The 16,109-nt window shown below is 45.5% G+C and overlaps 32 non-coding genes and 31 pseudogenes across 32 annotated transcripts; all 63 read right to left on the reverse strand.

The window, feature by feature from the left end:
• Positions 1-101: 101 nt before the first annotated feature.
• LOC132878612 (5S ribosomal RNA) lies at positions 102-220 on the reverse strand (annotated as a pseudogene).
• Positions 221-337: 117 nt separating this feature from the next.
• On the reverse strand, positions 338-456 carry LOC132879691 (5S ribosomal RNA; annotated as a pseudogene).
• Positions 457-578: 122 nt separating this feature from the next.
• LOC132877000 (5S ribosomal RNA) lies at positions 579-697 on the reverse strand. Its single transcript, XR_009652693.1, has one exon. It is a non-coding gene; the product is annotated as a 5S ribosomal RNA (ribosomal RNA).
• Positions 698-814: 117 nt separating this feature from the next.
• On the reverse strand, positions 815-933 carry LOC132878213 (5S ribosomal RNA; annotated as a pseudogene).
• Positions 934-1,055: 122 nt separating this feature from the next.
• On the reverse strand, positions 1,056-1,174 carry LOC132877795 (5S ribosomal RNA). The gene has a single exon (XR_009653462.1). It is a non-coding gene; the product is annotated as a 5S ribosomal RNA (ribosomal RNA).
• Positions 1,175-1,291: 117 nt separating this feature from the next.
• LOC132879692 (5S ribosomal RNA) lies at positions 1,292-1,410 on the reverse strand (annotated as a pseudogene).
• A 112-nt stretch (positions 1,411-1,522) lies between these two features.
• On the reverse strand, positions 1,523-1,641 carry LOC132877001 (5S ribosomal RNA). The gene has a single exon (XR_009652694.1). It is a non-coding gene; the product is annotated as a 5S ribosomal RNA (ribosomal RNA).
• Positions 1,642-1,768: 127 nt separating this feature from the next.
• LOC132877002 (5S ribosomal RNA) lies at positions 1,769-1,887 on the reverse strand. The gene has a single exon (XR_009652695.1). It is a non-coding gene; the product is annotated as a 5S ribosomal RNA (ribosomal RNA).
• A 122-nt stretch (positions 1,888-2,009) lies between these two features.
• On the reverse strand, positions 2,010-2,128 carry LOC132879419 (5S ribosomal RNA; annotated as a pseudogene).
• Positions 2,129-2,250: 122 nt separating this feature from the next.
• LOC132877003 (5S ribosomal RNA) lies at positions 2,251-2,369 on the reverse strand. The gene has a single exon (XR_009652696.1). It is a non-coding gene; the product is annotated as a 5S ribosomal RNA (ribosomal RNA).
• A 117-nt stretch (positions 2,370-2,486) lies between these two features.
• LOC132877004 (5S ribosomal RNA) lies at positions 2,487-2,605 on the reverse strand. The gene has a single exon (XR_009652697.1). It is a non-coding gene; the product is annotated as a 5S ribosomal RNA (ribosomal RNA).
• Positions 2,606-2,722: 117 nt separating this feature from the next.
• On the reverse strand, positions 2,723-2,841 carry LOC132881252 (5S ribosomal RNA; annotated as a pseudogene).
• A 114-nt stretch (positions 2,842-2,955) lies between these two features.
• On the reverse strand, positions 2,956-3,074 carry LOC132878392 (5S ribosomal RNA; annotated as a pseudogene).
• A 122-nt stretch (positions 3,075-3,196) lies between these two features.
• On the reverse strand, positions 3,197-3,315 carry LOC132880435 (5S ribosomal RNA). The gene has a single exon (XR_009653937.1). It is a non-coding gene; the product is annotated as a 5S ribosomal RNA (ribosomal RNA).
• Positions 3,316-3,432: 117 nt separating this feature from the next.
• LOC132880545 (5S ribosomal RNA) lies at positions 3,433-3,551 on the reverse strand (annotated as a pseudogene).
• Positions 3,552-3,700: 149 nt separating this feature from the next.
• Positions 3,701-3,819, reverse strand: LOC132877006 (5S ribosomal RNA). The gene has a single exon (XR_009652699.1). It is a non-coding gene; the product is annotated as a 5S ribosomal RNA (ribosomal RNA).
• Positions 3,820-3,941: 122 nt separating this feature from the next.
• On the reverse strand, positions 3,942-4,060 carry LOC132877007 (5S ribosomal RNA). Its single transcript, XR_009652700.1, has one exon. It is a non-coding gene; the product is annotated as a 5S ribosomal RNA (ribosomal RNA).
• A 122-nt stretch (positions 4,061-4,182) lies between these two features.
• LOC132878214 (5S ribosomal RNA) lies at positions 4,183-4,301 on the reverse strand (annotated as a pseudogene).
• A 122-nt stretch (positions 4,302-4,423) lies between these two features.
• Positions 4,424-4,542, reverse strand: LOC132877796 (5S ribosomal RNA). The gene has a single exon (XR_009653463.1). It is a non-coding gene; the product is annotated as a 5S ribosomal RNA (ribosomal RNA).
• Positions 4,543-4,659: 117 nt separating this feature from the next.
• On the reverse strand, positions 4,660-4,778 carry LOC132879693 (5S ribosomal RNA; annotated as a pseudogene).
• A 112-nt stretch (positions 4,779-4,890) lies between these two features.
• On the reverse strand, positions 4,891-5,009 carry LOC132877008 (5S ribosomal RNA). The gene has a single exon (XR_009652701.1). It is a non-coding gene; the product is annotated as a 5S ribosomal RNA (ribosomal RNA).
• Positions 5,010-5,136: 127 nt separating this feature from the next.
• Positions 5,137-5,255, reverse strand: LOC132877009 (5S ribosomal RNA). The gene has a single exon (XR_009652702.1). It is a non-coding gene; the product is annotated as a 5S ribosomal RNA (ribosomal RNA).
• A 122-nt stretch (positions 5,256-5,377) lies between these two features.
• Positions 5,378-5,496, reverse strand: LOC132879422 (5S ribosomal RNA; annotated as a pseudogene).
• A 122-nt stretch (positions 5,497-5,618) lies between these two features.
• LOC132877010 (5S ribosomal RNA) lies at positions 5,619-5,737 on the reverse strand. The gene has a single exon (XR_009652703.1). It is a non-coding gene; the product is annotated as a 5S ribosomal RNA (ribosomal RNA).
• A 117-nt stretch (positions 5,738-5,854) lies between these two features.
• On the reverse strand, positions 5,855-5,973 carry LOC132877011 (5S ribosomal RNA). The gene has a single exon (XR_009652704.1). It is a non-coding gene; the product is annotated as a 5S ribosomal RNA (ribosomal RNA).
• A 117-nt stretch (positions 5,974-6,090) lies between these two features.
• On the reverse strand, positions 6,091-6,209 carry LOC132881253 (5S ribosomal RNA; annotated as a pseudogene).
• A 114-nt stretch (positions 6,210-6,323) lies between these two features.
• LOC132878394 (5S ribosomal RNA) lies at positions 6,324-6,442 on the reverse strand (annotated as a pseudogene).
• Positions 6,443-6,564: 122 nt separating this feature from the next.
• Positions 6,565-6,683, reverse strand: LOC132880447 (5S ribosomal RNA). The gene has a single exon (XR_009653938.1). It is a non-coding gene; the product is annotated as a 5S ribosomal RNA (ribosomal RNA).
• Positions 6,684-6,800: 117 nt separating this feature from the next.
• LOC132880546 (5S ribosomal RNA) lies at positions 6,801-6,919 on the reverse strand (annotated as a pseudogene).
• A 169-nt stretch (positions 6,920-7,088) lies between these two features.
• On the reverse strand, positions 7,089-7,207 carry LOC132878760 (5S ribosomal RNA; annotated as a pseudogene).
• A 242-nt stretch (positions 7,208-7,449) lies between these two features.
• On the reverse strand, positions 7,450-7,568 carry LOC132878761 (5S ribosomal RNA; annotated as a pseudogene).
• Positions 7,569-8,003: 435 nt separating this feature from the next.
• On the reverse strand, positions 8,004-8,122 carry LOC132877012 (5S ribosomal RNA). Its single transcript, XR_009652705.1, has one exon. It is a non-coding gene; the product is annotated as a 5S ribosomal RNA (ribosomal RNA).
• A 117-nt stretch (positions 8,123-8,239) lies between these two features.
• Positions 8,240-8,358, reverse strand: LOC132877013 (5S ribosomal RNA). Its single transcript, XR_009652706.1, has one exon. It is a non-coding gene; the product is annotated as a 5S ribosomal RNA (ribosomal RNA).
• A 117-nt stretch (positions 8,359-8,475) lies between these two features.
• LOC132881254 (5S ribosomal RNA) lies at positions 8,476-8,594 on the reverse strand (annotated as a pseudogene).
• A 114-nt stretch (positions 8,595-8,708) lies between these two features.
• Positions 8,709-8,827, reverse strand: LOC132880458 (5S ribosomal RNA). The gene has a single exon (XR_009653939.1). It is a non-coding gene; the product is annotated as a 5S ribosomal RNA (ribosomal RNA).
• Positions 8,828-8,944: 117 nt separating this feature from the next.
• On the reverse strand, positions 8,945-9,063 carry LOC132880547 (5S ribosomal RNA; annotated as a pseudogene).
• Positions 9,064-9,237: 174 nt separating this feature from the next.
• Positions 9,238-9,356, reverse strand: LOC132877014 (5S ribosomal RNA). The gene has a single exon (XR_009652707.1). It is a non-coding gene; the product is annotated as a 5S ribosomal RNA (ribosomal RNA).
• Positions 9,357-9,806: 450 nt separating this feature from the next.
• On the reverse strand, positions 9,807-9,925 carry LOC132877015 (5S ribosomal RNA). The gene has a single exon (XR_009652708.1). It is a non-coding gene; the product is annotated as a 5S ribosomal RNA (ribosomal RNA).
• A 122-nt stretch (positions 9,926-10,047) lies between these two features.
• LOC132878613 (5S ribosomal RNA) lies at positions 10,048-10,166 on the reverse strand (annotated as a pseudogene).
• Positions 10,167-10,283: 117 nt separating this feature from the next.
• On the reverse strand, positions 10,284-10,402 carry LOC132879853 (5S ribosomal RNA; annotated as a pseudogene).
• Positions 10,403-10,514: 112 nt separating this feature from the next.
• On the reverse strand, positions 10,515-10,633 carry LOC132878395 (5S ribosomal RNA; annotated as a pseudogene).
• A 117-nt stretch (positions 10,634-10,750) lies between these two features.
• On the reverse strand, positions 10,751-10,869 carry LOC132881236 (5S ribosomal RNA; annotated as a pseudogene).
• A 209-nt stretch (positions 10,870-11,078) lies between these two features.
• Positions 11,079-11,197, reverse strand: LOC132876828 (5S ribosomal RNA). The gene has a single exon (XR_009652529.1). It is a non-coding gene; the product is annotated as a 5S ribosomal RNA (ribosomal RNA).
• Positions 11,198-11,319: 122 nt separating this feature from the next.
• Positions 11,320-11,438, reverse strand: LOC132877017 (5S ribosomal RNA). Its single transcript, XR_009652710.1, has one exon. It is a non-coding gene; the product is annotated as a 5S ribosomal RNA (ribosomal RNA).
• A 122-nt stretch (positions 11,439-11,560) lies between these two features.
• Positions 11,561-11,679, reverse strand: LOC132879410 (5S ribosomal RNA; annotated as a pseudogene).
• Positions 11,680-11,801: 122 nt separating this feature from the next.
• Positions 11,802-11,920, reverse strand: LOC132877797 (5S ribosomal RNA). The gene has a single exon (XR_009653464.1). It is a non-coding gene; the product is annotated as a 5S ribosomal RNA (ribosomal RNA).
• A 117-nt stretch (positions 11,921-12,037) lies between these two features.
• LOC132879694 (5S ribosomal RNA) lies at positions 12,038-12,156 on the reverse strand (annotated as a pseudogene).
• A 112-nt stretch (positions 12,157-12,268) lies between these two features.
• LOC132877018 (5S ribosomal RNA) lies at positions 12,269-12,387 on the reverse strand. Its single transcript, XR_009652711.1, has one exon. It is a non-coding gene; the product is annotated as a 5S ribosomal RNA (ribosomal RNA).
• A 127-nt stretch (positions 12,388-12,514) lies between these two features.
• Positions 12,515-12,633, reverse strand: LOC132877019 (5S ribosomal RNA). The gene has a single exon (XR_009652712.1). It is a non-coding gene; the product is annotated as a 5S ribosomal RNA (ribosomal RNA).
• Positions 12,634-12,755: 122 nt separating this feature from the next.
• On the reverse strand, positions 12,756-12,874 carry LOC132879423 (5S ribosomal RNA; annotated as a pseudogene).
• Positions 12,875-12,996: 122 nt separating this feature from the next.
• LOC132877020 (5S ribosomal RNA) lies at positions 12,997-13,115 on the reverse strand. The gene has a single exon (XR_009652713.1). It is a non-coding gene; the product is annotated as a 5S ribosomal RNA (ribosomal RNA).
• A 117-nt stretch (positions 13,116-13,232) lies between these two features.
• Positions 13,233-13,351, reverse strand: LOC132877021 (5S ribosomal RNA). The gene has a single exon (XR_009652714.1). It is a non-coding gene; the product is annotated as a 5S ribosomal RNA (ribosomal RNA).
• A 117-nt stretch (positions 13,352-13,468) lies between these two features.
• On the reverse strand, positions 13,469-13,587 carry LOC132881255 (5S ribosomal RNA; annotated as a pseudogene).
• A 114-nt stretch (positions 13,588-13,701) lies between these two features.
• On the reverse strand, positions 13,702-13,820 carry LOC132878396 (5S ribosomal RNA; annotated as a pseudogene).
• A 122-nt stretch (positions 13,821-13,942) lies between these two features.
• LOC132880470 (5S ribosomal RNA) lies at positions 13,943-14,061 on the reverse strand. Its single transcript, XR_009653940.1, has one exon. It is a non-coding gene; the product is annotated as a 5S ribosomal RNA (ribosomal RNA).
• Positions 14,062-14,178: 117 nt separating this feature from the next.
• On the reverse strand, positions 14,179-14,297 carry LOC132880548 (5S ribosomal RNA; annotated as a pseudogene).
• A 169-nt stretch (positions 14,298-14,466) lies between these two features.
• LOC132878160 (5S ribosomal RNA) lies at positions 14,467-14,585 on the reverse strand (annotated as a pseudogene).
• Positions 14,586-14,707: 122 nt separating this feature from the next.
• Positions 14,708-14,826, reverse strand: LOC132877022 (5S ribosomal RNA). The gene has a single exon (XR_009652715.1). It is a non-coding gene; the product is annotated as a 5S ribosomal RNA (ribosomal RNA).
• A 122-nt stretch (positions 14,827-14,948) lies between these two features.
• LOC132878216 (5S ribosomal RNA) lies at positions 14,949-15,067 on the reverse strand (annotated as a pseudogene).
• Positions 15,068-15,189: 122 nt separating this feature from the next.
• Positions 15,190-15,308, reverse strand: LOC132877798 (5S ribosomal RNA). Its single transcript, XR_009653465.1, has one exon. It is a non-coding gene; the product is annotated as a 5S ribosomal RNA (ribosomal RNA).
• A 117-nt stretch (positions 15,309-15,425) lies between these two features.
• Positions 15,426-15,544, reverse strand: LOC132879695 (5S ribosomal RNA; annotated as a pseudogene).
• Positions 15,545-15,656: 112 nt separating this feature from the next.
• On the reverse strand, positions 15,657-15,775 carry LOC132877023 (5S ribosomal RNA). Its single transcript, XR_009652716.1, has one exon. It is a non-coding gene; the product is annotated as a 5S ribosomal RNA (ribosomal RNA).
• Positions 15,776-15,902: 127 nt separating this feature from the next.
• LOC132877024 (5S ribosomal RNA) lies at positions 15,903-16,021 on the reverse strand. The gene has a single exon (XR_009652717.1). It is a non-coding gene; the product is annotated as a 5S ribosomal RNA (ribosomal RNA).
• Between the last annotated feature and the right edge of the window lie 88 nt (positions 16,022-16,109).

Here is a 16,109-nt window from a genome sequence, read left to right on the forward strand (position 1 = left end):
CGTTTTTCTTGCCTTGCCTTGCCTTGCGCCCAGAAGGAAAATTCTTGCCTTGCGAGCAGAAGGAAAATTCAAACAGATTTCTGCAAGAAGACAAAATAAAATGCTCACAGTACCTGGTATTCCTAGGCAGTCTCCCACTCAAGTACTAACCAGGCCCAACTCTGTTTAGCTTCTGAGATCAGACAGGATCAGGCGTTGTCAGAGTGGTTTGGCCATAAGCAACAGTTAGTTGGAAATGTGCCGTTTTTCTTGCCTTGCCTTGCGACCAGAAGGAAAATTCTTGCCTTGCGAGCAGAAGGAAAATTCAAACAGATTTCTGCAAGAAGACAAAATAAAATGCTTACAGTACCTGGTATTACTAGGCAGTCTCCCACTCAAGTACTAAACAGGCCCAACTCTGTTTAGTTTCTGAGATCTGACAGGATCAGGCGTTGTCAGAGTGGTTTGGCCGTAAGCAACAGCTTGTTGGAAATGTGCCATTTTTCTTGCCTTGCCTTGCCTTGCGCCCAGAAGGAAAATTCTTGCCTTGCGAGCAGAAGGAAAATTCAAACAGATTTCTGCTAGAAGACAAAATAAAATGCTTACAGTACCTGGTATTCCTAGGCAGTCTCCCACTCAAGTACTAACCAGGCCCAACTCTGTTTAGCTTCTGAGATCAGACGGGATCAGGCGTTGTCAGAGTGGTTTGGCCATAAGCAACGGTTAGTTGGAAATGTGCCGTTTTTCTTGCCTTGCCTTGCGACCAGAAGGAAAATTCTTGCCTTGCGAGCAGAAGGAAAATTCAAACAGATTTCTGCAAGAAGACAAAATAAAATGCTTACAGTACCTGGTATTCCTAGGCAGTCTCCCACTCAAGTACTAACCAGGCCTAACTCTGTTTAGCTTCTGAGATCAGACGGGATCAGGCGTTGTCAGAGTGGTTTGGCCATAAGCAACAGTGAGTTGGAAATGTGCCGTTTTTCTTGCCTTGCCTTGCCTTGCGCCCAGAAGGAAAATTCTTGCCTTGCGAGCAGAAGGAAAATTCAAACAGATTTCTGCTAGAAGACAAAATAAAATGCTTACAGTACCTGGTATTCCTAGGCAGTCTCCCACTCAAGTACTATCCAGGCCCAACTCTGTTTAGCTTCTGAGATCAGACGGGATCAGGCGTTGTCAGAGTGGTTTGGCCATAAGCAGCAGTTAGTTGGAAATGTGCCGTTTTTCTTGCCTTGCCTTGCGACCAGAAGGAAAATTCTTGCCTTGCGAGCAGAAGGAAAATTCAAACAGATTTCTGCAAGAAGACAAAATAAAATGCTTACAGTACCTGGTATTACTAGGCAGTCTCCCACTCAAGTACTAAACAGGCCCAACTCTGTTTAGTTTCTGAGATCTGACAGGATCAGGCGTTGTCAGAGTGGTTTGGCCGTAAGCAACAGCTTGTTGGAAATGTGCCATTTTTCTTGCCTTGCGCCCAGAAGGAAAATTCTTGCCTTGCGACCAGAAGGAAAATTCAAACAGATTTCTGCTAGAAGACAAAATAAAATGCTTACAGTACCTGGTATTCCTAGGCAGTCTCCCACTCAAGTACTAACCAGGCCCAACTCTGTTTAGCTTCTGAGATCAGACGGGATCAGGCGTTGTCAGAGTGGTTTGGCCATAAGCAACAGTTAGTTGGAAATGTGCCGTTTTTCTTGCCTTGCCTTGCCTTGCCTTGCGCCCAGAAGGAAAATTCTTGCCTTGCGAGCAGAAGGAAAATTCAAACAGATTTCTGCAAGAAGACAAAATAAAATGCTTACAGTACCTGGTATTCCTAGGCAGTCTCCCACTCAAGTACTAACCAGGCCCAACTCTGTTTAGCTTCTGAGATCAGACGGGATCAGGCGTTGTCAGAGTGGTTTGGCCATAAGCAACAGTTAGTTGGAAATGTGCCGTTTTTCTTGCCTTGCCTTGCCTTGCGCCCAGAAGGAAAATTCTTGCCTTGCGAGCAGAAGGAAAATTCAAACAGATTTCTGCTAGAAGACAAAATAAAATGCTTACAGTACCTGGTATTCCTATTCAGTCTCCCACTCAAGTACTAACCAGGCCCAACTCTGTTTAGTTTCTGAGATCAGACGGGATCAGGCGATGTCAGAGTGGTTTGGCCATAAGCAACAGTTAGTTGGAAATGTGCCGTTTTTCTTGCCTTGCCTTGCCTTGCGCCCAGAAGGAAAATTCTTGCCTTGCGAGCAGAAGGAAAATTCAAACAGATTTCTGCAAGAAGACAAAATAAAATGCTTACAGTACCTGGTATTCCTAGGCAGTCTCCCACTCAAGTACTAACCAGGCCCAACTCTGTTTAGCTTCTGAGATCAGACGGGATCAGGCGTTGTCAGAGTGGTTTGGCCATAAGCAACAGTTAGTTGGAAATGTGCCGTTTTTCTTGCCTTGCCTTGCGCCCAGAAGGAAAATTCTTGCCTTGCGAGCAGAAGGAAAATTCAAACAGATTTCTGCTAGAAGACAAAATAAAATGCTTACAGTACCTGGTATTCCTAGGCAGTCTCCCACTCAAGTACTAACCAGGCCCAACTCTGTTTAGCTTCTGAGATCAGACGGGATCAGGCGTTGTCAGAGTGGTTTGGCCATAAGCAACAGTTAGTTGGAAATGTGCCGTTTTTCTTGCCTTGCCTTGCGACCAGAAGGAAAATTCTTGCCTTGCGAGCAGAAGGAAAATTCAAACAGATTTCTGCAAGAAGACAAAATAAAATGCTTACAGTACCTGGTATTACTAGGCAGTCTCCCACTCAAGTACTAAACAGGCCCAACTCTGTTTAGCTTCTCAGATCAGACAGGATCAGGCATTGTCAGAGTGGTTTGGACATAAGCAATAGTCTGGAAATGTGCCGTTTTTCTTGCCTTGCCTTGCGATCAGAAGGAAAATTCTTGCCTTGCGACCAGAAGGAAAATTCAAACAGATTTCTGCAAGAAGACAAAATAAAATGCTTACAGTACCTGGTATTCCTAGGCAGTCTCCCACTCAAGTACTAACCAGGCCCAACTCTGTTTAGCTTCTGACATCAGACGGGATCAGGCGTTGTCAGAGTGGTTTGGCCATAAGCAACAGTTAGTTGGAAATGTGCCGTTTTTCTTGCCTTGCCTTGCCTTGCGCCCAGAAGGAAAATTCTTGCCTTGCGAGCAGAAGGAAAATTCAAACAGATTTCTGCTAGAAGACAAAATAAAATGCTTACAGTACCTGGTATTCCTAGGCAGTCTCCCACTCAAGTACTAACCAGGCCCAACTCTGTTTAGCTTCTGAGATCAGACGGGATCAGGCGTTGTCAGAGTGGTTTGGCCGTAAGCAACAGTTAGTTGGAAATGTGCCGTTTTTCTTGCCTTGCCTTGCGACCAGAAGGAAAATTCTTGCCTTGCGAGCAGAAGGAAAATTCAAACAGATTTCTGCAAGGAGACAAAATAAAATGCTTACAGTACCTGGTATTCCTAGGCAGTCTCACACTCAAGTACTAACCAGGCCCAACTCTGTTTAGCTTCTCAGATCAGACAGGATCAGGCATTGTCAGAGTGGTTTGGACGTAAACAACAGTCTGGAAATGTGTGCCTTGCCTTGCCTTGCCTTGCCTTGCCTTGCCTTGCCTTGCCTTGCCTTGCCTTGCGCCCAGAAGGAAAATTCTTGCCTTGCGAGCAGAAGGAAAATTCAAACAGATTTCTGCAAGAAGACAAAATAAAATGCTTACAGTACCTGGTATTCCTAGGCAGTCTCCCACTCAAGTACTAACCAGGCCCAACTCTGTTTAGCTTCTGAGATCAGACGGGATCAGGCGTTGTCAGAGTGGTTTGGCCATAAGCAACAGTTAGTTGGAAATGTGTCGTTTTTCTTGCCTTGCCTTGCCTTGCGCCCAGAAGGAAAATTCTTGCCTTGCGAGCAGAAGGAAAATTCAAACAGATTTCTGCTAGAAGACAAAATAAAATGCTTACAGTACCTGGTATTCCTAGGCAGTCTCCCACTCAAGTACTAACCAGGCCCAACTCTGTTTAGCTTCTGAGATCAGACGGGATCAGGCGTTGTCAGAGTGGTTTGGCCATAAGCAACAGTTAGTTGGAAATGTGCGGTTTTTCTTGCCTTGCCTTGCCTTGCGACCAGAAGGAAAATTCTTGCCTTGCGAGCAGAAGGAAAATTCAAACAGATTTCTGCAAGAAGACAAAATAAAATGCTTACAGTACCTGGTATTCCTAGGCAGTCTCCCACTCAAGTACTAACCAGGCCTAACTCTGTTTAGCTTCTGAGATCAGACGGGATCAGGCGTTGTCAGAGTGGTTTGGCCATAAGCAACAGTGAGTTGGAAATGTGCCGTTTTTCTTGCCTTGCCTTGCCTTGCGCCCAGAAGGAAAATTCTTGCCTTGCGAGCAGAAGGAAAATTCAAACAGATTTCTGCTAGAAGACAAAATAAAATGCTTACAGTACCTGGTATTCCTAGGCAGTCTCCCACTCAAGTACTATCCAGGCCCAACTCTGTTTAGCTTCTGAGATCAGACGGGATCAGGCGTTGTCAGAGTGGTTTGGCCATAAGCAGCAGTTAGTTGGAAATGTGCCGTTTTTCTTGCCTTGCCTTGCGACCAGAAGGAAAATTCTTGCCTTGCGAGCAGAAGGAAAATTCAAACAGATTTCTGCAAGAAGACAAAATAAAATGCTTACAGTACCTGGTATTACTAGGCAGTCTCCCACTCAAGTACTAAACAGGCCCAACTCTGTTTAGTTTCTGAGATCTGACAGGATCAGGCGTTGTCAGAGTGGTTTGGCCGTAAGCAACAGCTTGTTGGAAATGTGCCATTTTTCTTGCCTTGCGCCCAGAAGGAAAATTCTTGCCTTGCGACCAGAAGGAAAATTCAAACAGATTTCTGCTAGAAGACAAAATAAAATGCTTACAGTACCTGGTATTCCTAGGCAGTCTCCCACTCAAGTACTAACCAGGCCCAACTCTGTTTAGCTTCTGAGATCAGACGGGATCAGGCGTTGTCAGAGTGGTTTGGCCATAAGCAACAGTTAGTTGGAAATGTGCCGTTTTTCTTGCCTTGCCTTGCCTTGCCTTGCGCCCAGAAGGAAAATTCTTGCCTTGCGAGCAGAAGGAAAATTCAAACAGATTTCTGCAAGAAGACAAAATAAAATGCTTACAGTACCTGGTATTCCTAGGCAGTCTCCCACTCAAGTACTAACCAGGCCCAACTCTGTTTAGCTTCTGAGATCAGACGGGATCAGGCGTTGTCAGAGTGGTTTGGCCATAAGCAACAGTTAGTTGGAAATGTGCCGTTTTTCTTGCCTTGCCTTGCCTTGCGCCCAGAAGGAAAATTCTTGCCTTGCGAGCAGAAGGAAAATTCAAACAGATTTCTGCTAGAAGACAAAATAAAATGCTTACAGTACCTGGTATTCCTATTCAGTCTCCCACTCAAGTACTAACCAGGCCCAACTCTGTTTAGTTTCTGAGATCAGACGGGATCAGGCGATGTCAGAGTGGTTTGGCCATAAGCAACAGTTAGTTGGAAATGTGCCGTTTTTCTTGCCTTGCCTTGCCTTGCGCCCAGAAGGAAAATTCTTGCCTTGCGAGCAGAAGGAAAATTCAAACAGATTTCTGCAAGAAGACAAAATAAAATGCTTACAGTACCTGGTATTCCTAGGCAGTCTCCCACTCAAGTACTAACCAGGCCCAACTCTGTTTAGCTTCTGAGATCAGACGGGATCAGGCGTTGTCAGAGTGGTTTGGCCATAAGCAACAGTTAGTTGGAAATGTGCCGTTTTTCTTGCCTTGCCTTGCGCCCAGAAGGAAAATTCTTGCCTTGCGAGCAGAAGGAAAATTCAAACAGATTTCTGCTAGAAGACAAAATAAAATGCTTACAGTACCTGGTATTCCTAGGCAGTCTCCCACTCAAGTACTAACCAGGCCCAACTCTGTTTAGCTTCTGAGATCAGACGGGATCAGGCGTTGTCAGAGTGGTTTGGCCATAAGCAACAGTTAGTTGGAAATGTGCCGTTTTTCTTGCCTTGCCTTGCGACCAGAAGGAAAATTCTTGCCTTGCGAGCAGAAGGAAAATTCAAACAGATTTCTGCAAGAAGACAAAATAAAATGCTTACAGTACCTGGTATTACTAGGCAGTCTCCCACTCAAGTACTAAACAGGCCCAACTCTGTTTAGCTTCTCAGATCAGACAGGATCAGGCATTGTCAGAGTGGTTTGGACATAAGCAATAGTCTGGAAATGTGCCGTTTTTCTTGCCTTGCCTTGCGATCAGAAGGAAAATTCTTGCCTTGCGACCAGAAGGAAAATTCAAACAGATTTCTGCAAGAAGACAAAATAAAATGCTTACAGTACCTGGTATTCCTAGGCAGTCTCCCACTCAAGTACTAACCAGGCCCAACTCTGTTTAGCTTCTGACATCAGACGGGATCAGGCGTTGTCAGAGTGGTTTGGCCATAAGCAACAGTTAGTTGAAAATGTGCCGTTTTTCTTGCCTTGCCTTGCCTTGCGCCCAGAAGGAAAATTCTTGCCTTGCGAGCAGAAGGAAAATTCAAACAGATTTCTGCTAGAAGACAAAATAAAATGCTTACAGTACCTGGTATTCCTAGGCAGTCTCCCACTCAAGTACTAACCAGGCCCAACTCTGTTTAGCTTCTGAGATCAGACGGGATCAGGCGTTGTCAGAGTGGTTTGGCCGTAAGCAACAGTTAGTTGGAAATGTGCCGTTTTTCTTGCCTTGCCTTGCGACCAGAAGGAAAATTCTTGCCTTGCGAGCAGAAGGAAAATTCAAACAGATTTCTGCAAGGAGACAAAATAAAATGCTTACAGTACCTGGTATTCCTAGGCAGTCTCACACTCAAGTACTAACCAGGCCCAACTCTGTTTAGCTTCTCAGATCAGACAGGATCAGGCATTGTCAGAGTGGTTTGGACGTAAACAACAGTCTGGAAATGTGCGCCTTGCCTTGCCTTGCCTTGCCTTGCCTTGCCTTGCCTTGCCTTGCCTTGCCTTGCCTTGCCTTGCCTTGCCTTGCGCCCAGAAGGAAAATTCTTGCCTTGCGAGCAGAAGGAAAATTCAAACAGATTTCTGCAAGAAGACAAAATAAAATGCTTACAGTACCTGGTATTCCTAGGCAGTCTCCCACTCAAGTACTAACCAGGCCCAACTCTGTTTAGCTTCTGAGATCAGACAGGATCAGACGTTGTCAGAGTGGTTTGGCCATAAGCAACAGTTAGTTGGAAATGTGCCGTTTTTCTTGCCTTGCCTTGCGCCCAGAAGGAAAATTCTTGCCTTGCGAGCAGAAGGAAAATTCAAACAGATTTCTGCAAGGAGACAAAATAAAATGCTTACAGTACTTGGTATTCCTAGGCAGTCTCACACTCAAGTACTAACCAGGCCCAACTCTGTTTAGCTTCTCAGATCAGACAGGATCAGGCATTGTCGATTTCTGCAAGAAGACAAAATAAAATGCTTACAGTACCTGGTATTCCTAGGCAGTCTCCCACTCAAGTACTAACCAGGCCCAACTCTGTTTAGCTTCTGAGATCAGACAGGATCAGACGTTGTCAGAGTGGTTTGGCCATAAGCAACAGTTAGTTGGAAATGTGCCGTTTTTCTTGCCTTGCCTTGCGCCCAGAAGGAAAATTCTTGCCTTGCGAGCAGAAGGAAAATTCAAACAGATTTCTGCAAGGAGACAAAATAAAATGCTTACAGTACTTGGTATTCCTAGGCAGTCTCACACTCAAGTACTAACCAGGCCCAACTCTGTTTAGCTTCTCAGATCAGACAGGATCAGGCATTGTCAGAGTGGTTTGGACGTAAACAACAGTCTGGAAATGTGCGCCTTGCCTTGCCTTGCCTTGCCTTGCCTTGCCTTGCCTTGCCTTGCCTTGCCTTGCCTTGCCTTGCCTTGCCTTGCCTTGCCTTGCCTTGCCTTGCCTTGCCTTGCGCCCAGAAGGAAAATTCTTGCCTTGCGAGCAGAAGGAAAATTCAAACAGATTTCTGCAAGAAGACAAAATAAAATGCTTACAGTACCTGGTATTCCTAGGCAGTCTCCCACTCAAGTACTAACCAGGCCCAACTCTGTTTAGCTTCTGAGATCAGACGGGATCAGGCGTTGTCAGAGTGGTTTGGCCATAAGCAACAGTTAGTTGGAAATGTGCCGTTTTTCTTGCCTTGCCTTGCGCCCAGAAGGAAAATTCTTGCCTTGCGAGCAGAAGGAAAATTCAAACAGATTTCTGCTAGAAGACAAAATAAAATGCTTACAGTACCTGGTATTCCTAGGCAGTCTCCCACTCAAGTACTAACCAGGCCCAACTCTGTTTAGCTTCTGAGATCAGACGGGATCAGGCGTTGTCAGAGTGGTTTGGCCATAAGCAACAGTTAGTTGGAAATGTGCCGTTTTTCTTGCCTTGCCTTGCGACCAGAAGGAAAATTCTTGCCTTGCGAGCAGAAGGAAAATTCAAACAGATTTCTGCAAGAAGACAAAATAAAATGCTTACAGTACCTGGTATTACTAGGCAGTCTCCCACTCAAGTACTAAACAGGCCCAACTCTGTTTAGCTTCTCAGATCAGACAGGATCAGGCATTGTCAGAGTGGTTTGGACATAAGCAATAGTCTGGAAATGTGCCGTTTTTCTTGCCTTGCCTTGCGATCAGAAGGAAAATTCTTGCCTTGCGACCAGAAGGAAAATTCAAACAGATTTCTGCTAGAAGACAAAATAAAATGCTTACAGTACCTGGTATTCCTAGGCAGTCTCCCACTCAAGTACTAACCAGGCCCAACTCTGTTTAGCTTCTGAGATCAGACGGGATCAGGCGTTGTCAGAGTGGTTTGGCCGTAAGCAACAGTTAGTTGGAAATGTGCCGTTTTTCTTGCCTTGCCTTGCGACCAGAAGGAAAATTCTTGCCTTGCGAGCAGAAGGAAAATTCAAACAGATTTCTGCAAGGAGACAAAATAAAATGCTTACAGTACCTGGTATTCCTAGGCAGTCTCACACTCAAGTACTAACCAGGCCCAACTCTGTTTAGCTTCTCAGATCAGACAGGATCAGGCATTGTCAGAGTGGTTTGGACGTAAACAACAGTCTGGAAATGTGTGCCTTGCCTTGCCTTGCCTTGCCTTGCCTTGCCTTGCCTTGCCTTGCCTTGCCTTGCCTTGCCTTGCCTTGCCTTGCCTTGCGCCCAGAAGGAAAATTCTTGCCTTGCGAGCAGAAGGAAAATTCAAACAGATTTCTGCAAGAAGACAAAATAAAATGCTTACAGTACCTGGTATTCCTAGGCAGTCTCCCACTCAAGTACTAACCAGGCCCAACTCTGTTTAGCTTCTGAGATCAGACGGGATCAGGCGTTGTCAGAGTGGTTTGGCCATAAGCAACAGTTAGTTGGAAATGTGTCGTTTTTCTTGCCTTGCCTTGCCTTGCGCCCAGAAGGAAAATTCTTGCCTTGCGAGCAGAAGGAAAATTCAAACAGATTTCTGCAAGAAGACAAAATAAAATGCTTACAGTACTTGGTATTCCTAGGCAGTCTCACACTCAAGTACTAACCAGGCCCAACTCTGTTTAGCTTCTCAGATCAGACAGGATCAGGCATTGTCAGAGTGGTTTGGACGTAAACAACAGTCTGGAAATGTGCGCCTTGCCTTGCCTTGCCTTGCCTTGCCTTGCCTTGCCTTGCCTTGCCTTGCCTTGCCTTGCCTTGCCTTGCCTTGCCTTGCCTTGCCTTGCCTTGCCTTGCCTTGCCTTGCCTTGCGCCCAGAAGGAAAATTCTTGCCTTGCGAGCAGAAGGAAAATTCAAACAGATTTCTGCAAGAAGACAAAATAAAATGCTTACAGTACCTGGTATTCCTAGGCAGTCTCCCACTCAAGTACTAACCAGGCCCAACTCTGTTTAGCTTCTGAGATCAGACGGGATCAGGCGTTGTCAGAGTGGTTTGGCCATAAGCAACGGTTAGTTGGAAATGTGCCGTTTTTCTTGCCTTGCCTTGCCTTGCGCCCAGAAGGAAAATTCTTGCCTTGCGAGCAGAAGGAAAATTCAAACAGATTTCTGCAAGAAGACAAAATAAAATGCTCACAGTACCTGGTATTCCTAGGCAGTCTCCCACTCAAGTACTAACCAGGCCCAACTCTGTTTAGCTTCTGAGATCAGACAGGATCAGGCGTTGTCAGAGTGGTTTGGCCATAAGCAACAGTTAGTTGGAAATGTGCCGTTTTTCTTGCCTTGCCTTGCGACCAGAAGGAAAATTCTTGCCTTGCGAGCAGAAGGAAAATTCAAACAGATTTCTGCAAGAAGACAAAATAAAATGCTTACAGTACCTGGTATTACTAGGCAGTCTCCCACTCAAGTACTAAACAGGCCCAGCTCTGTTTAGTTTCTGAGATCTGACAGGATCAGGCGTTGTCAGAGTGGTTTGGCCGTAAGCAACAGCTTGTTGGAAATGTGCCATTTTTCTTGCCTTGCGATCAGAAGGAAAATTCTTGCCTTGCGACCAGAAGGAAAATTCAAACAGATTTCTGCAAGAAGACAAAATAAAATGCTTACAGTACCTGGTATTCCTAGGCAGTCTCCCACTCAAGTACTAACCAGGCCCAACTCTGTTTAGCTTCTGACATCAGACGGGATCAGGCGTTGTCAGAGTGGTTTGGCCATAAGCAACAGCTAGTTGGAAATGTGCCGTTTTTCTTGCCTTGCCTTGCGCCCAGAAGGAAAATTCTTGCCTTGCGAGCAGAAGGAAAATTCAAACAGATTTCTGCAAGGAGACAAAATAAAATGCTTACAGTACCTGGTATTCCTAGGCAGTCTCACACTCAAGTACTAACCAGGCCCAACTCTGTTTAGCTTCTCAGATCAGACAGGATCAGGCATTGTCAGAGTGGTTTGGACATAAACAACAGTCTGGAAATGTGCGCCTTGCCTTGCCTTGCCTTGCCTTGCCTTGCCTTGCCTTGCCTTGCCTTGCCTTGCCTTGCCTTGCCTTGCCTTGCCTTGCCTTGCCTTGCCTTGCCTTGCCTTGCCTTGCCTTGCGCCCAGAAGGAAAATTCTTGCCTTGCGAGCAGAAGGAAAATTCAAACAGATTTCTGCAAGAAGACAAAATAAAATGCTTACAGTACCTGGTATTCCTAGGCAGTCTCCCACTCAAGTACTAACCAGGCCCAACTCTGTTTAGCTTCTGAGATCAGATGGGATCAGGCGTTGTCAGAGTGGTTTGGCCATAAGCAACAGTTAGTTGGAAATGTGTCGTTTTTCTTGCCTTGCCTTGCCTTGCGCCCAGAAGGAAAATTCTTGCCTTGCGAGCAGAAGGAAAATTCAAACAGATTTCTGCTAGAAGACAAAATAAAATGCTTACAGTACCTGGTATTCCTAGGCAGTCTCCCACTCAAGTACTAACCAGGCCCAACTCTGTTTAGCTTCTGAGATCAGACGGGATCAGGCGTTGTCAGAGTGGTTTGGCCATAAGCAACAGTTAGTTGGAAATGTGCCGTTTTTCTTGCCTTGCCTTGCCTTGCGACCAGAAGGAAAATTCTTGCCTTGCGAGCAGAAGGAAAATTCAAACAGATTTCTGCAAGAAGACAAAATAAAATGCTTACAGTACCTGGTATTCCTAGGCAGTCTCCCACTCAAGTACTAACCAGGCCTAACTCTGTTTAGCTTCTGAGATCAGACTGGATCAGGCGTTGTCAGAGTGGTTTGGCCATAAGCAACAGTGAGTTGGAAATGTGCCGTTTTTCTTGCCTTGCCTTGCCTTGCGCCCAGAAGGAAAATTCTTGCCTTGCGAGCAGAAGGAAAATTCAAACAGATTTCTGCTAGAAGACAAAATAAAATGCTTACAGTACCTGGTATTCCTAGGCAGTCTCCCACTCAAGTACTATCCAGGCCCAACTCTGTTTAGCTTCTGAGATCAGACGGGATCAGGCGTTGTCAGAGTGGTTTGGCCATAAGCAGCAGTTAGTTGGAAATGTGCCGTTTTTCTTGCCTTGCCTTGCGACCAGAAGGAAAATTCTTGCCTTGCGAGCAGAAGGAAAATTCAAACAGATTTCTGCAAGAAGACAAAATAAAATGCTTACAGTACCTGGTATTACTAGGCAGTCTCCCACTCAAGTACTAAACAGGCCCAACTCTGTTTAGTTTCTGAGATCTGACAGGATCAGGCGTTGTCAGAGTGGTTTGGCCGTAAGCAACAGCTTGTTGGAAATGTGCCATTTTTCTTGCCTTGCGCCCAGAAGGAAAATTCTTGCCTTGCGACCAGAAGGAAAATTCAAACAGATTTCTGCTAGAAGACAAAATAAAATGCTTACAGTACCTGGTATTCCTAGGCAGTCTCCCACTCAAGTACTAACCAGGCCCAACTCTGTTTAGCTTCTGAGATCAGACGGGATCAGGCGTTGTCAGAGTGGTTTGGCCATAAGCAACAGTTAGTTGGAAATGTGCCGTTTTTCTTGCCTTGCCTTGCCTTGCCTTGCGCCCAGAAGGAAAATTCTTGCCTTGCGAGCAGAAGGAAAATTCAAACAGATTTCTGCAAGAAGACAAAATAAAATGCTTACAGTACCTGGTATTCCTAGGCAGTCTCCCACTCAAGTACTAACCAGGCCCAACTCTGTTTAGCTTCTGAGATCAGACGGGATCAGGCGTTGTCAGAGTGGTTTGGCCATAAGCAACAGTTAGTTGGAAATGTGCCGTTTTTCTTGCCTTGCCTTGCCTTGCGCCCAGAAGGAAAATTCTTGCCTTGCGAGCAGAAGGAAAATTCAAACAGATTTCTGCTAGAAGACAAAATAAAATGCTTACAGTACCTGGTATTCCTATTCAGTCTCCCACTCAAGTACTAACCAGGCCCAACTCTGTTTAGTTTCTGAGATCAGACGGGATCAGGCGATGTCAGAGTGGTTTGGCCATAAGCAACAGTTAGTTGGAAATGTGCCGTTTTTCTTGCCTTGCCTTGCCTTGCGCCCAGAAGGAAAATTCTTGCCTTGCGAGCAGAAGGAAAATTCAAACAGATTTCTGCAAGAAGACAAAATAAAATGCTTACAGTACCTGGTATTCCTAGGCAGTCTCCCACTCAAGTACTAACCAGGCCCAACTCTGTTTAGCTTCTGAGATCAGACGGGATCAGGCGTTGTCAGAGTGGTTTGGCCATAAGCAACAGTTAGTTGGAAATGTGCCGTTTTTCTTGCCTTGCCTTGCGCCCAGAAGGAAAATTCTTGCCTTGCGAGCAGAAGGAAAATTCAAACAGATTTCTGCTAGAAGACAAAATAAAATGCTTACAGTACCTGGTATTCCTAGGCAGTCTCCCACTCAAGTACTAACCAGGCCCAACTCTGTTTAGCTTCTGAGATCAGACGGGATCAGGCGTTGTCAGAGTGGTTTGGCCATAAGCAACAGTTAGTTGGAAATGTGCCGTTTTTCTTGCCTTGCCTTGCGACCAGAAGGAAAATTCTTGCCTTGCGAGCAGAAGGAAAATTCAAACAGATTTCTGCAAGAAGACAAAATAAAATGCTTACAGTACCTGGTATTACTAGGCAGTCTCCCACTCAAGTACTAAACAGGCCCAACTCTGTTTAGCTTCTCAGATCAGACAGGATCAGGCATTGTCAGAGTGGTTTGGACATAAGCAATAGTCTGGAAATGTGCCGTTTTTCTTGCCTTGCCTTGCGATCAGAAGGAAAATTCTTGCCTTGCGACCAGAAGGAAAATTCAAACAGATTTCTGCAAGAAGACAAAATAAAATGCTTACAGTACCTGGTATTCCTAGGCAGTCTCCCACTCAAGTACTAACCAGGCCCAACTCTGTTTAGCTTCTGACATCAGACGGGATCAGGCGTTGTCAGAGTGGTTTGGCCATAAGCAACAGTTAGTTGGAAATGTGCCGTTTTTCTTGCCTTGCCTTGCCTTGCGCCCAGAAGGAAAATTCTTGCCTTGCGAGCAGAAGGAAAATTCAAACAGATTTCTGCTAGAAGACAAAATAAAATGCTTACAGTACCTGGTATTCCTAGGCAGTCTCCCACTCAAGTACTAACCAGGCCCAACTCTGTTTAGCTTCTGAGATCAGACGGGATCAGGCGTTGTCAGAGTGGTTTGGCCGTAAGCAACAGTTAGTTGGAAATGTGCCGTTTTTCTTGCCTTGCCTTGCGACCAGAAGGAAAATTCTTGCCTTGCGAGCAGAAGGAAAATTCAAACAGATTTCTGCAAGGAGACAAAATAAAATGCTTACAGTACCTGGTATTCCTAGGCAGTCTCACACTCAAGTACTAACCAGGCCCAACTCTGTTTAGCTTCTCAGATCAGACAGGATCAGGCATTGTCAGAGTGGTTTGGACGTAAACAACAGTCTGGAAATGTGTGCCTTGCCTTGCCTTGCCTTGCCTTGCCTTGCCTTGCCTTGCCTTGCCTTGCCTTGCCTTGCCTTGCCTTGCCTTGCGCCCAGAAGGAAAATTCTTGCCTTGCGAGCAGAAGGAAAATTCAAACAGATTTCTGCAAGTAGACAAAATAAAATGCTTACAGTACCTGGTATTCCTAGGCAGTCTCCCACTCAAGTACTAACCAGGCCCAACTCTGTTTAGCTTCTGAGATCAGACAGGATCAGGCGTTGTCAGAGTGGTTTGGCCATAAGCAACAGTTAGTTGGAAATGTGTCGTTTTTCTTGCCTTGCCTTGCCTTGCGCCCAGAAGGAAAATTCTTGCCTTGCGAGCAGAAGGAAAATTCAAACAGATTTCTGCTAGAAGACAAAATAAAATGCTTACAGTACCTGGTATTCCTAGGCAGTCTCCCACTCAAGTACTAACCAGGCCCAACTCTGTTTAGCTTCTGAGATCAGACGGGATCAGGCGTTGTCAGAGTGGTTTGGCCATAAGCAACAGTTAGTTGGAAATGTGCCGTTTTTCTTGCCTTGCCTTGCCTTGCGACCAGAAGGAAAATTCTTGCCTTGCGAGCAGAAGGAAAATTCAAACAGATTTCTGCAAGAAGACAAAATAAAATGCTTACAGTACCTGGTATTCCTAGGCAGTCTCCCACTCAAGTACTAACCAGGCCTAACTCTGTTTAGCTTCTGAGATCAGACGGGATCAGGCGTTGTCAGAGTGGTTTGGCCATAAGCAACAGTGAGTTGGAAATGTGCCGTTTTTCTTGCCTTGCCTTGCCTTGCGCCCAGAAGGAAAATTCTTGCCTTGCGAGCAGAAGGAAAATTCAAACAGATTTCTGCTAGAAGACAAAATAAAATGCTTACAGTACCTGGTATTCCTAGGCAGTCTCCCACTCAAGTACTATCCAGGCCCAACTCTGTTTAGCTTCTGAGATCAGACGGGATCAGGCGTTGTCAGAGTGGTTTGGCCATAAGCAGCAGTTAGTTGGAAATGTGCCGTTTTTCTTGCCTTGCCTTGCGACCAGAAGGAAAATTCTTGCCTTGCGAGCAGAAGGAAAATTCAAACAGATTTCTGCAAGAAGACAAAATAAAATGCTTACAGTACCTGGTATTACTAGGCAGTCTCCCACTCAAGTACTAAACAGGCCCAACTCTGTTTAGTTTCTGAGATCTGACAGGATCAGGCGTTGTCAGAGTGGTTTGGCCGTAAGCAACAGCTTGTTGGAAATGTGCCATTTTTCTTGCCTTGCGCCCAGAAGGAAAATTCTTGCCTTGCGACCAGAAGGAAAATTCAAACAGATTTCTGCTAGAAGACAAAATAAAATGCTTACAGTACCTGGTATTCCTAGGCAGTCTCCCACTCAAGTACTAACCAGGCCCAACTCTGTTTAGCTTCTGAGATCAGACGGGATCAGGCGTTGTCAGAGTGGTTTGGCCATAAGCAACAGTTAGTTGGAAATGTGCCGTTTTTCTTGCCTTGCCTTGCCTTGCCTTGCGCCCAGAAGGAAAATTCTTGCCTTGCGAGCAGAAGGAAAATTCAAACAGATTTCTGCAAGAAGACAAAATAAAATGCTTACAGTACCTGGTATTCCTAGGCAGTCTCCCACTCAAGTACTAACCAGGCCCAACTCTGTTTAGCTTCTGAGATCAGACGGGATCAGGCGTTGTCAGAGTGGTTTGGCCATAAGCAACAGTTAGTTGGAAATGTGCCGTTTTTCTTGCCTTGCCTTGCCTTGCGCCCAGAAGGAAAATTCTTGCCTTGCGAGCAGAAGGAAAA

Source organism: Neoarius graeffei (assembly GCF_027579695.1).
Source record: "Neoarius graeffei isolate fNeoGra1 chromosome 18 unlocalized genomic scaffold, fNeoGra1.pri SUPER_18_unloc_1, whole genome shotgun sequence".
NCBI lineage: Eukaryota > Metazoa > Chordata > Actinopteri > Siluriformes > Ariidae > Neoarius > Neoarius graeffei.